The sequence below is a fragment of the Salvelinus fontinalis genome, chromosome 29 (assembly GCF_029448725.1).
Source record: "Salvelinus fontinalis isolate EN_2023a chromosome 29, ASM2944872v1, whole genome shotgun sequence".
Lineage (NCBI taxonomy): Eukaryota > Metazoa > Chordata > Actinopteri > Salmoniformes > Salmonidae > Salvelinus > Salvelinus fontinalis.
Genome location: NC_074693.1, coordinates 4,840,480 through 4,855,522, shown reverse-complemented (window position 1 = coordinate 4,855,522; position 15,043 = coordinate 4,840,480). Strand labels below are relative to the sequence as shown.

The 15,043-nt window shown below is 47.0% G+C and overlaps 1 protein-coding gene across 1 annotated transcript in view; it reads left to right on the top strand.

Annotated features, from left to right (window-relative positions):
• Positions 1-11,818: 11,818 nt before the first annotated feature.
• Positions 11,819-15,043, top strand: part of LOC129827340 (neurite extension and migration factor-like) — a 190,874-nt gene continuing 187,649 nt past the window's right edge. Inside the window, exon 1 of the mRNA XM_055888097.1 lies at positions 11,819-12,487. The gene's annotated coding sequence lies outside the window, so the exon portion shown is untranslated. The remainder of the gene's footprint in view (positions 12,488-15,043) is intronic.

Genomic DNA, 15,043 nt, shown 5'->3' with positions numbered 1-15,043 from the left:
GTTGAGTTAGAGGGATCCAGATCATTATTCATTGGGTTTTCTATGGATGACTGACCAGCCGTTCTGTATGGTTCCTCCTCCCTGATGGGGTGATCCTTCCTCTCTACCAGTCTAGTTTGCTTGGTGATGCCACGGGGCCCTATCCTTCCTCTCTACCAGTCTAGTTTACTTGGTGATGCCACGGGGCCCTATCCTTCCTCTCTACCAGTCTAGTTTACGTGGTGATGACACGGGGTGGCCCTATCCTTCCTCTCTACCAGTCTAGTTTACTTGGTGATGCCACGGGGTGGCCCTATCCTTCCTCTCTACCAGTCTAGTTTACTTGGTGATGCCACGGGGTGGCCCTATCCTTCCTCTCTACCAGTCTAGTTTACTTGGTGATGCCACGGGGTGATCCTTCCTCTCTACCAGTCTAGTTTACTTGGTGATGCCACGGGGCCCTATCCTTCCTCCCTACCAGTCTAGTTTACTTGGTGATGCCACGGGGCCCTATCCTTCCTCCCTACCAGTCTAGTTTACTTGGTGATGCCACGGGGTGATCCTGTACTTCCTCTTTACCAGTCTATTTTCAGTTCATATCCTCCCCATAGTCTCCTCAGTTCATATCCTCCCCATAGTCTCCTCAGTTCATATCCTCCTCATAGTCTCCTCAGTTCATATCCTCCCCATAGTCTCCTCAGTTCATATCCTCCTCATAGTCTCCTCAGTTCATATCCTCCTCATAGTCTCCTCAGTTCATATCCTCCTCATAGTCTCCTCAGTTCATATCCTCCCCATAGTCTCCTCAGTTCATATCCTCCTCATAGTCTCCTCAGTTCATATCCTCCTCATAGTCTCCTCAGTTCATAATTCATATCCTCCCCATAGTCTCCTCAGCTCATATCCTCCCCATAGTCTCCTCAGTTCATATCCTCCTCATAGTCTCTTCAGTTCATATCCTCCTCATAGTCTCCTCAGTTCATATCCTCCTCATAGTCTCCTCAGTTCATATCCTCCTCATAGTCTCCTCAGTTCATATCCTCCTCATAGTCTCCTCAGTTCATATCCTCCCCATAGTCTCCTCAGTTCATAGTTCATATCCTCCCCAAAGTCTCCTCAGTTCATATCCTCCCCATAGTCTCCTCAGTTCATATCCTCCTCATAGTCTCCTCAGTTCATATCCTCCCCATAGTCTCCTCAGTTCATAGTTCATATCCTCCCCAAAGTCTCCTCAGTTCATATCCTCCCCATAGTCTCCTCAGTTCACATCCTCCTCATAGTCTCCTCAGTTCACATCCTCCTCATAGTCTCCTCAGTTCATATCCTCCTCATAGTCTCCTCAGTTCATATCCTCCTCATAGTCTCCTCAGTTCATATCCTCCTCATAGTCTCCTCAGTTCATAATTCATATCCTCCCCATAGTTTCCTCAGTTCATATCCTCCTCATAGTCTCCTCAGTTCATATCCCCCTCATAGTCTCCTCAGTTCATATCCTCCTCATAGTCTCCTCAGTTCATAATTCATATCCTCCCCATGGTTTCCTCAGTTCATATCCTCCTCATAGTCTCCTCAGTTCATAATTCATTTCCTCCTCATAGTCTCCTCAGTTCATATCCTCCTCATAGTCTCCTCAGTTCATATCCTCCTCATAGTCTCCTCAGTTCATATCCTCCTCATAGTCTCCTCAGTTCATATCCCCCTCATAGTCTCCTCAGTTCATATCCCCCTCATAGTCTCCTCAGTTCATATCCTCCTCATAGTCTCCTCAGTTCATATCCTCCTCATAGTCTCCTCAGTTCATATCCTCCTCATAGTCTCCTCAGTTCATATCCTCCTCATAGTCTCCTCAGTTCATATCCTCCCTATAGTCTCCTCAGTTCATATCCTCCTCATAGTCTCCTCAGTTCATATCCTCCCCATAGTCTCCTCAGTTCATATCCTCATAGTCTCCTCAGTTCATATCCTCCTCATAGTCTCCTCAGTTCATATCCTCCTCATAGTCTCCTCAGTTCATATCCTCCTCATAGTCTCCTCAGTTCATATCCTCCTCATAGTCTCCTCAGTTCATATCCCCCTCATAGTCTCCTCAGTTCATATCCTCCTCATAGTCTCCTCAGTTCATAATTCATATCCTCCCCATAGTCTCCTCAGCTCATATCCTCCCCATAGTCTCCTCAGTTCATATCCTCCTCATAGTCTCCTCAGTTCATATCCTCCTCATAGTCTCTTCAGTTCATATCCTCCTCATAGTCTCCTCAGTTCATATCCTCCTCATAGTCTCCTCAGTTCATATCCTCCTCATAGTCTCCTCAGTTCATATCCTCCTCATAGTCTCCTCAGTTCATATCCTCCTCATAGTCTCCTCAGTTCATATCCTCCTCATAGTCTCCTCAGTTCATATCCTCCTCATAGTCTCCTCAGTTCATATCCTCCTCATAGTCTCCTCAGTTCATATCCTCCTCATAGTCTCCTCAGTTCATATCCTCCTCATAGTCTCCTCAGTTCATATCCTCCTCATAGTCTCCTCAGTTCATATCCTCCTCATAGTCTCCTCAGTTCATATCCTCCTCATAGTCTCCTCAGTTCATATCCTCCTCATAGTCTCCTCAGTTCATATCCTCCTCATAGTCTCCTCAGTTCATATCCTCCTCATAGTCTCCTCAGTTCATATCCTCCTCATAGTCTCCTCAGTTCTTTTCCTCCCCAGTGAGGTAACCCCCCCCCCCCCCCCCCCCATGTTGCTGCCATGTCCTTTAGATTCATTCACCAGCACAATTGGTCCCTCTACCTTGTTGCCAGCCTTAAAATATTTTCCTTGAGCTGGGAAGGTATTTTAAAACAACCGCTGTCGTCATAATTTGTTACTATGGCGATCATCAGGCCTTGGTACTTCCAACTAAGTGAAAAAATTAACAGGCTTTACAGCTTGAGTGTTATTTGAAGACACAATTCAAATACGACATATCTACTGCTACAACCACAGGAGAGAACAATATCCTGTTGTGCACACCACCTCTGATATGAGTTAACGTGAACCCACACCTGCCATGAGAATGCAGTGTCTCACTCCTGTTCATTATTGGAAAAGAGAACGTTGTGAATGATTTACCTGGTTAAAGGCTAAACATAGTGTCAACTTAACATTCAGTGTGGTTTCCCTTTATCTTCTGTTGGCTATATTCCTCTACCCCTGATTAATTATAGGGACTCTAGAGATGTACAGGAATACCCTAACCCTAACCTTATAATAGAAAAAGTGGTCAGATGAAGCAGATGCTAAGCTACAGGACTGTTTTTCACAGACTGGAATATGTTCCGGGATTCCTCCAATAGCATTGAGGAGTACACCACCTCAGTCATTGGCTTCATCAATAAGTGCATCGATGACGTCGTCCCCACAGTGGCCGTACGTACGTACCCCAACCAGAAGCCATGGATTACAGGCAGCATCCACACTGAGCTAAATGCTAGAGCTGCCTCTTTCAAGGAGCGGGACTCTAACCCGGAAGTTTATAAGAAATCCCCCTGTGCCCTCCAATGAACCATCAAACAGGCAAAGTGTCAATACAGGACTAAGATCGAATCATACTACACCGGCCCTGACGCTCATCGGATGTGGCAGGGCTTGCAAACTATTACAGACTACAAAGGGAAACCCAGCCGAGAACTGCCCAGTGACGTGAGCCAACCAGACGAGCTAAATAACTTCTATAATCGCTTCGAGGCAAGTAACACTGAGACATGCATGAGAGCATCAGCCGTTCCGGATGACCGTGTGATCACGTTCTCCTCTTTAAACAGGTCAACATTCACAAGGCCGCAGGGCCAAACAGATTACCAGGACGTGTACTCCCAGCATGCGCTGACCAACTGGCAAGTGTCTTCACAGACATTTTCAACCTCTCCCTGTCTGACTCTGTAATACCAACATGCTTCAAGCAGACCACCATAGTCCCTGTGCCCAAGAAAACAAAGGTAACCTGCCTAAATGACTACCGCCCCGGAGCACTCACGTCTGTAGCCATGAAGTGCTTTGAAAGGCTGGTCATGGCTCACATCAACACCATTATCCCAGAAACCCTAGACCCACTCCAATTTGCATAACACCCCAAAAGATCCACAGATGACGCAATATCTTACACTCCACACTGCACTTTCACACCTGGACAAAAGGAACACCTATGTGAGAATGCTGTTCATTGACTACAGCTCAGCATTCAACACCATAGTGCCCCCAAAGCTCATCACTAAGCTGAGGACCCTGGGACTAAACACCTCCCTCTGCAACTGGATCCTGGACTTCCTGACGGGTTGCCCCCAGGTGGTAAGGGTAGGTAACAACACGTCCGCCACACTGATCCTCAACACAGGGGCCCCTCAGAGGTGCGTGCTCAGTCCCCTCCTGTACTCCTTATTCACTCATGACTGGCTGGGTTTCTGTATAGCACTTTGAGATATCAGCTGATGTAAGAAGGGCTATATAAATACATTTGATTTGATTTGATTGCATGGCCAGGCACGACTCCAACACCATCATTAAGTTTGCCGATGACACAACAGTGGTAGGCCTGATCACCGACAACAACAAGACAGCCTATAGGGAGGAGGTCAGAGACCTGACCGTGTGGTGCCAGGACAACTACCTCTCCCTCAACGTGATCAAGACAAAAGAGATGATTGTGGACCACAGGAAAAGGAGGACGAACACGCCCCCTTTCACATTGACGGGGCTGTAGTGGAGCAGGTTGAGAGCTTCAAGTTCCTTGGCGTCCACGTCACCAACAAATTATCGTGGTCCAAGCACACCAAGACAGTGGTGAAGAGGGCACGACTAAACATATTCCCCCTTCAGGAGACTGAAAAGATTTGGCATGGGTCCTCAAAAGGTTCAGCTGCACCATCAAGGTCATCCTGACGGGTTGCATCACCGCCTGTCATGGCAACTGATCGGCCTCCGACCGTAAGGCACTACAGAGGGTAGTTTATGCAGCCCAGTACATCACTGGGGCCAAGCTTCCTGACATCCAGGACCTCTACGCCAGGCGGTGTCAGAGAAAGGCCCAAAACATTGTCAAAGACTCCAGTCACCCTAGTCATAGACTGTTCTCTCTGCTACCACATGGCAAGCGGTACCGGAGCGCCAAGTCTAGGTCCAAGAGACTTCTAAATTCTACCCCCCCCCCCCCAGCCATAAGACTCCTGAACATCTAATCAAATGGCTACCCAGACTATTTGCATTGTCCCCCCCCCCCCCTCCCCTCTTCTACGCTGCTGCTACTCTCTGTTATCATCTATGCATAGTCACTTTAATAACTCTACCTACATGTACATAATAGCTCAATTATCTCAACTAACCGGGGCCCCCTGCACATTACCTCAACTAACTGGGGCCCCCTGCACATTGACTCTGTATCGGTACCCCCTGTATATAGCCTCGCTATTGTTATTTTACTGCTGCTCTTTAATTATTTGTTACTTCTTTATGTATTTTCTGAAAACTGCATTGTTTGTTCAGGGCTTGTAAGTAAGCATTTCACTCTAAGGGTCACATTTCACAACACCTGTTGTATTCGGCGCATGTGACAAATACAATTTGATTTGACCTCTGATTAGAAGGACCCTAGAGATGTACATTAATACCCTAACCCTATAATAATACTCTGATTAGAAGGACCCTAGAGATGTACAGGAATACCCTAACCCTATAATAATACTCTGATTAGAAGGACCCTAGAGATGTACAGGAATACCCTAACCCTATAATAATACTCTGATTAGAAGGACCCTAGAGATGTACAGGAATACCCTAACCCTATAATAATACTCTGATTAGAAGGACCCTAGAGATGTACAGGAATACCCTAACCCTATAATAATACTCTGATTAGAAGGACCCTAGAGATGTACATTAATACCCTAACCCTATAATAATACTCTGATTAGAAGGACCCGAGAGATGTACAGGAATACCCTAACCCTATAATAATACTCTGATTAGAAGGACCCTAGAGATGTACATTAATACCCTAACCCTATAATAATACTCTGATTAGAAGGACCCGAGAGATGTACAGGAATACCCTAACCCTATAATAATACTCTGATTAGAAGGACCCTAGAGATGTACAGGAATACCCTAACCCTATAATAATACTCTGATTAGAAGGACCCTAGAGATGTACAGGAATACCCTAACCCTATAATAATACTCTGATTAGAAGGACCCTAGAGATGTACAGGAATACCCTAACCCTATAATAATACTCTGATTAGAAGGACCCGAGGCAGCGTTCACACAGGCAGCCCAAATCTGATCTTTTATTTCCACTAATTTTGATAAATCACATCAGATCTTTTTCAGAGCTGATCTGATTGTTCAAAAGATGGACTGCCAGTCTAAACACAGCTGTAGATATGCTCTGGTCTGGTAATATATATGAACTAATGCATATCTATAATACATTATGTACAGGAATACTCTGGTCTGGTAATATATATGAACTAATGCATATCTATAATACATTATGTACAGGAATACTCTGGTCTGGATGAAAAAGTTGATTGAGAAGTAAAAGGTGTTATTACCGTGAAGTCATGGTTTAAGTCATGGTTAAAGGGTCAGGGTCAGGCTAGCTGTCAGATGACTGGGTGAGGTCATGGTTAAAGGGTTAGTCAGGCTAGCTGTCAGATGACTGGGTGAGGTCATGGTTAAAGGGTTAGGGTCAGGCTAGCTGTCAGATGACTGGGTGAGGTCATGGTTAAAGGGTTAGGGGTCAGGCTAGCTGTCAGATGACTGGGTGAGGTCATGGTTAAAGGGTCAGGGTCAGGCTAGCTGTCAGATGACTGGGTGAGGTCATGGTTAAAGGGTCAGGGTCAGGCTAGCTGTCAGATGACTGGGTGAGGTCATGGTTAAAGGGTTAGGGTCAGGCTAGCTGTCAGATGACTGGGTGAGGTCATGGTTAAAGGGTCAGGGTCAGGCTAGCTGTCAGATGACTGGGTGAGGTCATGGTTAAAGGGTCAGGCTAGCTGTCAGATGACTGGGTGAGGTCATGGTTAAAGGGTTAGGGGTCAGTCTAGCTGTCAGATGACTGGGTGAGGTCATGGTTAAAGGGTCAGGGTCAGGCTAGCTGTCAGATGACTGGGTGAGGTCATGGTTAAAGGGTCAGGGTCAGGCTAGCTGTCAGATGACTGGGTGAGGTCATGGTTAAAGGGTTAGGGTCAGGCTAGCTGTCAGATGACTGGGTGAGGTCATGGTTAAAGGGTTAGGGTCAGGCTAGCTGTCAGATGACTGGGTGAGGTCATGGTTAAAGGGTCAGGGTCAGGCTAGCTGTCAGATGACTGGGTGAGGTCATGATTAGGGTCAGGCTAGCTGTCAGATGACTGGGTGAGGTCATGGTTAAAGGGTTAGGGTCAGGCTAGCTGTCAGATGACTGGGTGAGGTCATGGTTAAAGGGTCAGGGTCAGGCTAGCTGTCAGATGACTGGGTGAGGTCATGGTTAAAGGGTTAGGGTCAGGCTAGCTGTCAGATGACTGGGTGAGGTCATGGTTAAAGGGTCAGGCTAGCTGTCAGATGACTGGGTGAGGTCATGGTTAAAGGGCTTTAGGGTCAGGCTAGCTGTCAGATGACCGGGTGGGGTCATGGTTAAAGGGTCAGGCTAGCTGTCAGATGACTGGGTGAGGTCATGGTTAAAGGGTTAGGCTAGCTGTCAGATGACTGGGTGAGGTCATGGTTAAAGGGTCAGGCTAGCTGTCAGATGACTGGGTGAGGTCATGGTTAAAGGGTTAGGGTCAGGCTAGCTGTCAGATGACTGGGTGAGGTCATGGTTAAAGGGTCAGGCTAGCTGTCAGATGACTGGGTGAGGTCATGGTTAAAGGGTTAGGGTCAGGCTAGCTGTCAGATGACTGGGTGAGGTCATGGTTAAAGGGTTAGGGGTCAGGCTAGCTGTCAGATGACTGGGTGAGGTCATGGTTAAAGGGTCAGGGTCAGGCTAGCTGTCAGATGACTGGGTGAGGTCATGGTTAAAGGGTTAGGGGTCAGGCTAGCTGTCAGATGACTGGGTGAGGTCATGGTTAAAGGGTCAGGGTCAGGCTAGCTGTCAGATGACTGGGTGAGGTCATGGTTAAAGGGTTAGGGGTCAGGCTAGCTGTCAGATGACTGGGTGAGGTCATGGTTAAAGGGTCAGGGTCAGGCTAGCTGTCAGATGACTGGGTGAGGTCATGGTTAAAGGGTCAGGCTAGCTGTCAGATGACTGGGTGAGGTCATGGTTAAAGGGTTAGAGTCAGGCTAGCTGTCAGATGACTGGGTGAGGTCATGGTTAAAGGGTTAGGGGTCAGGCTAGCTGTCAGATGACTGGGTGAGGTCATGGTTAAAGGGTTAGAGGTCAGGCTAGCTGTCAGATGACTGGGTGAGGTCATGGTTAAAGTGTTAGGGTCAGGCTAGCTGTCAGATGACTGGGTGAGGTCATGGTTAAAGGGTCAGGGGTCAGGCTAGCTGTCAGATGACTGGGTGAGGTCATGGTTAAAGGGTCAGGCTAGCTGTCAGATGACTGGGTGAGGTCATGGTTAAAGGGTCAGGGTCAGGCTAGCTGTCAGATGACTGGGTGAGGTCATGGTTAAAGGGCTTTAGGGTCAGGCTAGCTGTCAGATGACTGGGTGAGGTCATGGTTAAAGGGCTAGCTATAGACCAGGGCACCATTCCCTATATAATACTCTACTGTAGACCAGGGTCCTATTCCCTATATAATACTCTACTGTAGACCAGGGCCCTATTCCCTATATAATACTCTACTTTAGACCAGGGCCCTATTCCCTATATAGTGCCCTACTGTAGACCAGGGCCCTATTCCCTATATAATACTCTACTTTAGACCAGAGCCCTATTCCCCATATAGTGCACTACTTTAGACCAGGGCCCTATTCCCTATATAGTGCCCTACTTTAGACCAGGGCCCTATTCCCTATATAGTGCCCTACTTTAGACCAGGGTCCTATTCCCTATATAGTGCCCTACTTTAGACCAGGGCCCTATTCCCTATATAATCAAATCAAATTTTATTAGTCACACAAGGTTAGCAGATGTTAATGTGAGTGTAGCGAAATGCTTGTGCTTCTAGTTCCGACAATGCAGTAATAACCAACGAGTAATCTAACCTAACAATTCCACAACTACTACCTTATACACACAAGTGTAAAGGGATAAAGAATATGTACATAAAGATATATGAATGAGTGATGGTACAGAACGGCATAGGCAAGATGCAGTAGATGGTATAGAGTACAGTCTATACATATGAGATGAGTAATGTAGGGTATGCAAACATAAAGTGGCATAGTATAAAGTGGCTAGTGGTACATGTATTACATAAAGATGGCAAGATGCAGTAGATGATATAGAGTACAGTATATACATATGAGATGGGTAATGTAGGGTATGTAAACATTATATTAAGTGGCATTGTTTAAAGTGGCTAGTGGTAAATTTTTACATAATTTCCATCAATTCCCATTTTTAAGGTGGCTGGAGTTGAGTCAGTATGTTGGCAGCGGCCGCTAAATGTTAGTGGTGGCTGTTTAACAGTCTGATGGCCTTGAGATAGAAGCTGTTTTTCAGTCTCTCGGTCCCTGCTTTGATGCACCTGTACTGACCTCGCCTTCTGGATTATAGGGGGGTGAACAGGCAGTGGCTCGGGTGGTTGTTGTCCTTGATGATCTTTATGGCCTTCCTGTGACATCGGGTAGTGTAGGTGTCCTGGAGGGCAGGTAGTTTGCCCCCGGTGATGCGTTCTGCAGACCTCACTACCCTCTGGAGAGCCTTACGGTTGTGGGCGGAGCAGTTGCCGTACCAGGCGGTGATACAGCCCGACAGGATGCTCTCGATTGTGCATCTGTAGAAGTTTGTGAGTGCTTTTGGTGACAAGCCGAATTTCTTCAGCCTCCTGAGGTTGAAGAGGCGCTGCTTTGCCTTCTTCACAACGCTGTCTGTGTGGGTGTACCAATTCAGTTTGTCCGTGATGTGTACACCGAGGAACTTAAAACTTTCCACCTTCTCCACTACTGACCCGTCGATGTGGATAGGGGGGTGCTCCCTCTGCTGTTTCCTGAAGTCCACAATCATCTCCTTTGTTTTGTTGACGTTGAGTGTGAGGTTATTTTCCTGACACCACACTCCGAGGGCCCTCACCTCCTCCCTGTAGGCCGTCTCGTCGTTGTTGGTAATCAAGCCTACCACTGTAGTGTCATCCGCAAACTTGATGATTGAGTTGGAGGCGTGCATGGCCACGCAGTCGTGGGTGAACAGGGAGTACAGGAGAGGGCTCGGAACGCACCCTTGTGGGGCCCCAGTGTTGAGGATCAGTGGGGTGGAGATGTTGTTACTCGAGCTTGATGACGAGTTTGGAGGGTACTATGGTGTTAAATGCTGAGCTGTAATCGATGAACAGCATTCTCACATGGGTATTCCTCTTGTCCAGATGGGTTAGGGCAGTGTGCAGTGTGGTTGCGATTGCGTCGTCTGTGGACCTATTGGGTCGGTAAGCAAATTGGAGTGGGTCTAGGGTGTCCGGTAGGGTGGAGGTGATATGGTCCTTGACTAGTCTCTCAAAGCACTTCATGATGACGGAAGTGAGTGCTACGGGGCGGTAGTCGTTTAGCTCAGTTACCTTAGCTTTCTTGGGAACGGGAACAATGGTGGCCCTCTTGAAGCATATGGGAACAGCAGACTGGGATAAGGATTGATTGAATATGTCCGTAAACACACCAGCCAGCTGGTCTGCGCATGCTCTGAGGACGCGGCTGGGAATGCCGTCTGGGCCTGCAGCCTTGCGAGGGTTAACACGTTTAAATGTTTTACTCACCTCGGCTGCAGTGAAGGAGAGCCCGCAGGTTTTGGTAGGGGGCCGTGTCAGTGGCACTGTATTGTCCTCAAAGCGGGCAAAAAAGTTGTTTAGCCTGTCTGGGAGCAAGACATCCTGGTCCGCGACGGGGCTGGTTTTCTTTTTGTAATCCGTGATTGACTGTAGACCCTGCCACATACCTCTTGTGTCTGAGCTGTTGAATTGCGACTCGATTTTGTCTCTGTACTGGGACTTAGCCTGTTTGATTGCCTTGCGGAGAGAATAGCTACACTGTTTGTATTCGGTCATGCTTCCGGTCACCTTGCCCTGGTTAAAAGCAGTGGTTCGCGCTTTCAGTTTCACGCGAATGCTGCCGTCAATCCACGGTTTCTGGTTTGGGAATGTTTTAATCGTTGCTGTGGGTACGACATCGTCAATGCACTTCCTAATGAACTCGCTCACCGAATCAGCATATTCGTCAATATTGTTGTTGGACGCAATGCGGAACATATTCCAATCCGCGTGATCGAAGCAGTCTTGAAGCGTGGAATCAGATTGGTCTGATATATAGTGCCCTACTTTAGACCAGAGCCCTATTCCCTATATATTGCCCTACTTTAGACCAGGGCCCTATTCCTTATATAGTACCCTACTTTAGACCAGGGCCCTATTCCCTATATAGTGCCCTACTTTAGACCAGGGCCCTATTCCCTATATAGTGCCCTGGGCTCTGGTGAAAAGTGTTACACTATAGACCACCATTTGGGACATCCCCAAGGACTCTCCCCATGGGCCCACTGTCCATACTCTAGATGCTTGGTACCAGTTAATATGTATAGTGTGTGCTTTACTGCTTATGTATGTGAATGGCAGGCTACATGAGTGTATGGTTACATTCCATTGACAGTGACTATGATATATAGACGACTATATATGAATGTCACTAGGTAATAATATATGATTATGTATTATGCAGTGTCCCAGTGTAATTATCATACAGTATTTAGACCGGCCCGGTCGCCTGTTCTCTCGACTCGTACCTCTCATTTACTGCATGCTCGCAGCGCGTCCAGTGAGCAATGCCTGCGTGTGTGGCCTTGCTTGCGTCGATTCAATTGGTTCGCGTGTCACGCTCTCATCATAGGTCGGGGGAGTGGAAGAGAAAAGACAGAGAGAGCAGAGCAGGAGCGCGCTTAGCTATGACACTCAGCCCGGCAAGAAGAGGTCCAGCTGAAGGAAAAACGAAAGACCAAACCTCCATCGCCGCGGTGACAATGGCAGCATCAATCTCCTCATAGAGGTATAGACCCGCTGGAGTTACAGCCCGCCTGACTGGACAGCCTTTACCTTTCGCATGGCGCACTGCTGACTGACATACATACATTTCCCTAGCTCCGTTCCTGGAATACCAATCATTGTGTAGGCTAATTGAAAATGGAGCGGCGGGGGAGAGGAGGATCTCTCTGCCTTCTCCTCCATCACTGAGAGAGAGGCGCGTCCACCTGCCTCTACCCGAGGCCCGGTGTTCTGGTGGCGGCTGTAGAACACGGGATCATGCCGCAGACCCGTCCGTGTTTCCGGGGAAAGACACATCTCTGATATCGGTCTAAAAAGCGGAAGAGAGATTCCTTCACGACAGGGAAAAAAACGCAGTTTGGTTGCAACCAGTAGCTGAGGTAAGAAGCGCGTTCAATTATGTCGTTATTCACAGGCTCACAGCACCTTATTATACTATATGCCTAACTATGGAGGGCTGTATTTGTGCAAATAGGCTACCCATAACAGCTATGTGGATGCGTAAATAAACAAGATATAAACGTTATATTTGTTTTACAACAGCCGTGTTATTGGAAGACTGCATGCGCTTCTCCTTCTTGGCTCGGGACATCTGTCAGCGGTGTCTAAAACCTGGCTGAAAAACCGGCACTTTTACTGAAACGTTGATTTAAAGTGCACCGTCCCTGTAAAAAAATAAACTCAAACTCAACTCAGGTATTATCCATCAGTCAGTCGTCACTGCTACATAGATGACCATATGATCTCTTTCTCTCTCTGCGATAAAAAAAACCCACATCACATATTCACAGCAGAGAGGAACCGTCATAGCCTACAGTCATAGCCTACAGTCATAGCCTACAGTCATAGCCTACAGTCATAGCCTACAGTCATAGCCTACAGTCATAGCCTACAGTCATAGCCTACAGTCATAGCCTACAGTCATAGCCTACAGTCATAGCCTACAGTCATAGCCTACACACACTAGTAGGCAACGCGGCACGTTAAGAGATGCCACGTGTAACTAAACTCAATAGGATTTAAACCCATCGGGACGTCACACAGACGCTCCACACCTGCACTGAGAGGTTCCCAGCTCCACAATCAGATACATCCGTTATAAATGATTGATAGATTATTTATGTAAACAAATATTCCCTATGGAATAAACATGGGCCGGTCTTGACACATGCTGCTCTCCACATCGTCATGATGAGGTAGGTATCAGTGAACACACACCAGACTGTGGAGCTGGAGCGAGGAGCAGAGTGTGAGCCGCGTGAACACCAGACTGTGGAGCTGGAGCGAGGAGCAGAGTGTGAGCCGCTGAGTGACATTCCTGAAGGCTGGAGCGTCGGCCTTCTCTCGCTCACTTCACGAGCTCAGGGCATGCCCGGCCCAGCATGCATTTGTAGTCTACTTGTGTGCTGCTAATAGCCCTTTGCTTTTAGTTACTGTCATGGAGCTCACTACATATTTTCAGAAGGAAACTGCTAAAACACACAGGTGCAAAATGAAGTTGACTTAGAAAGATGAGGACCAAGAGAGGGAGTGCTGTGATGTAGTGTCCACAACTAAACAATCGTTGTGGAATCTGAAAAGACACGTGTCCCGGAGCATTATGGTGTACCCATTACTGTACATACTAAAAGAAAGGAATGAGGTATGTAGAGAACTAAGTGTGTCATTGTAGCAAAGTATTTATAAACAAAAACTCAGATCTCTTAAAAGTTTAGTTCATTTGTGTTCTATTATCTATACAATAGGCTATAATTCATTTTGGCCCAATAGGCCTGGCATATTCCCACTTTCAAGGAGCTTTCTGTTTTGATTGGGTTATTTGACAACAAAAAAAAAACTACCTATAGAAACATAAAAAACTGCATCTGCCCAGCCTGGCAGAGTGGCCAAAGGGTGTTTATCATCCCCAGTGGCTTTGTAAGTGTGGAGAGTATATTCTCCCCTGCCAGCTGACTCTCCAGGAACCATCACATGAGCCTGAAGCCCCAGACTGACTCTCCAGGAACCATCACATGAGCCTGAAGCCCCAGACTGACTCTCCAGGAACCATCACATGAGCCTGAAGCCCCAGACTGACTCTCCAGGAACCATCACATGAGCCTGAAGCCCCAGACTGACTCCAGGAACCATCACATGAGCCTGAAGCCCCAGACTGACTCTCCAGGAACCATCACATGAGCCTGAAGCCCCAGACTGACTCCAGGAACCATCACATGAGCCTGAAGCCCCAGGAACCATCACATGAGCCTGAAGCCCCAGACTGACTCCAGGAACCATCACATGAGCCTGAAGCCCCAGGAACCATCACATGAGCCTGAAGCCCCAGGAACCATCACATGAGCTTGAAGCCCCAGACTGACTTCAGGAACCATCACATGAGCTTGAAGCCCCAGACTGACTTCAGGAACCATCACATGAGCCTGAAGCCCCAGACTGGCCAGACTCACGTTTCTAAAAGTGAATTCAAAGACACTGTAGACTGAGACTAATGAGGCATTTTTCATATATTTGTATTTAATTCTAAGTAAGTCACAGCCTTTATGCGAAATTTATAGACTTTAATAATTTAATACAACTAAATGCTGTTTAAATGCTGAGCACTTTATGTCCCTACCAGCCTATTGTGTCACACTCCCAAATGCTTCAAGATCTATTTCTTTGTAGGTTATAGCCTTGAAATAATATAAATAATATATCCTAAATAATTCATGTTTATTCCTTCTTAGGCTCCCTGTTTGGCTCCTGGCCTATTTAGAGAGTGTATATGCTGTTCAACATGACATGGAGCCTATTTAGAGAGTTTATATGCTGTTCAACATGACATAGAGCCTATTTAGAGAGTGTATATGCTGTTCAACATGACATGAAGCCTATTTAGAGAGTTTATATGCTGTTCAACATGACATGAAGCCTATTTAGAGAGTTTATATGCTGTT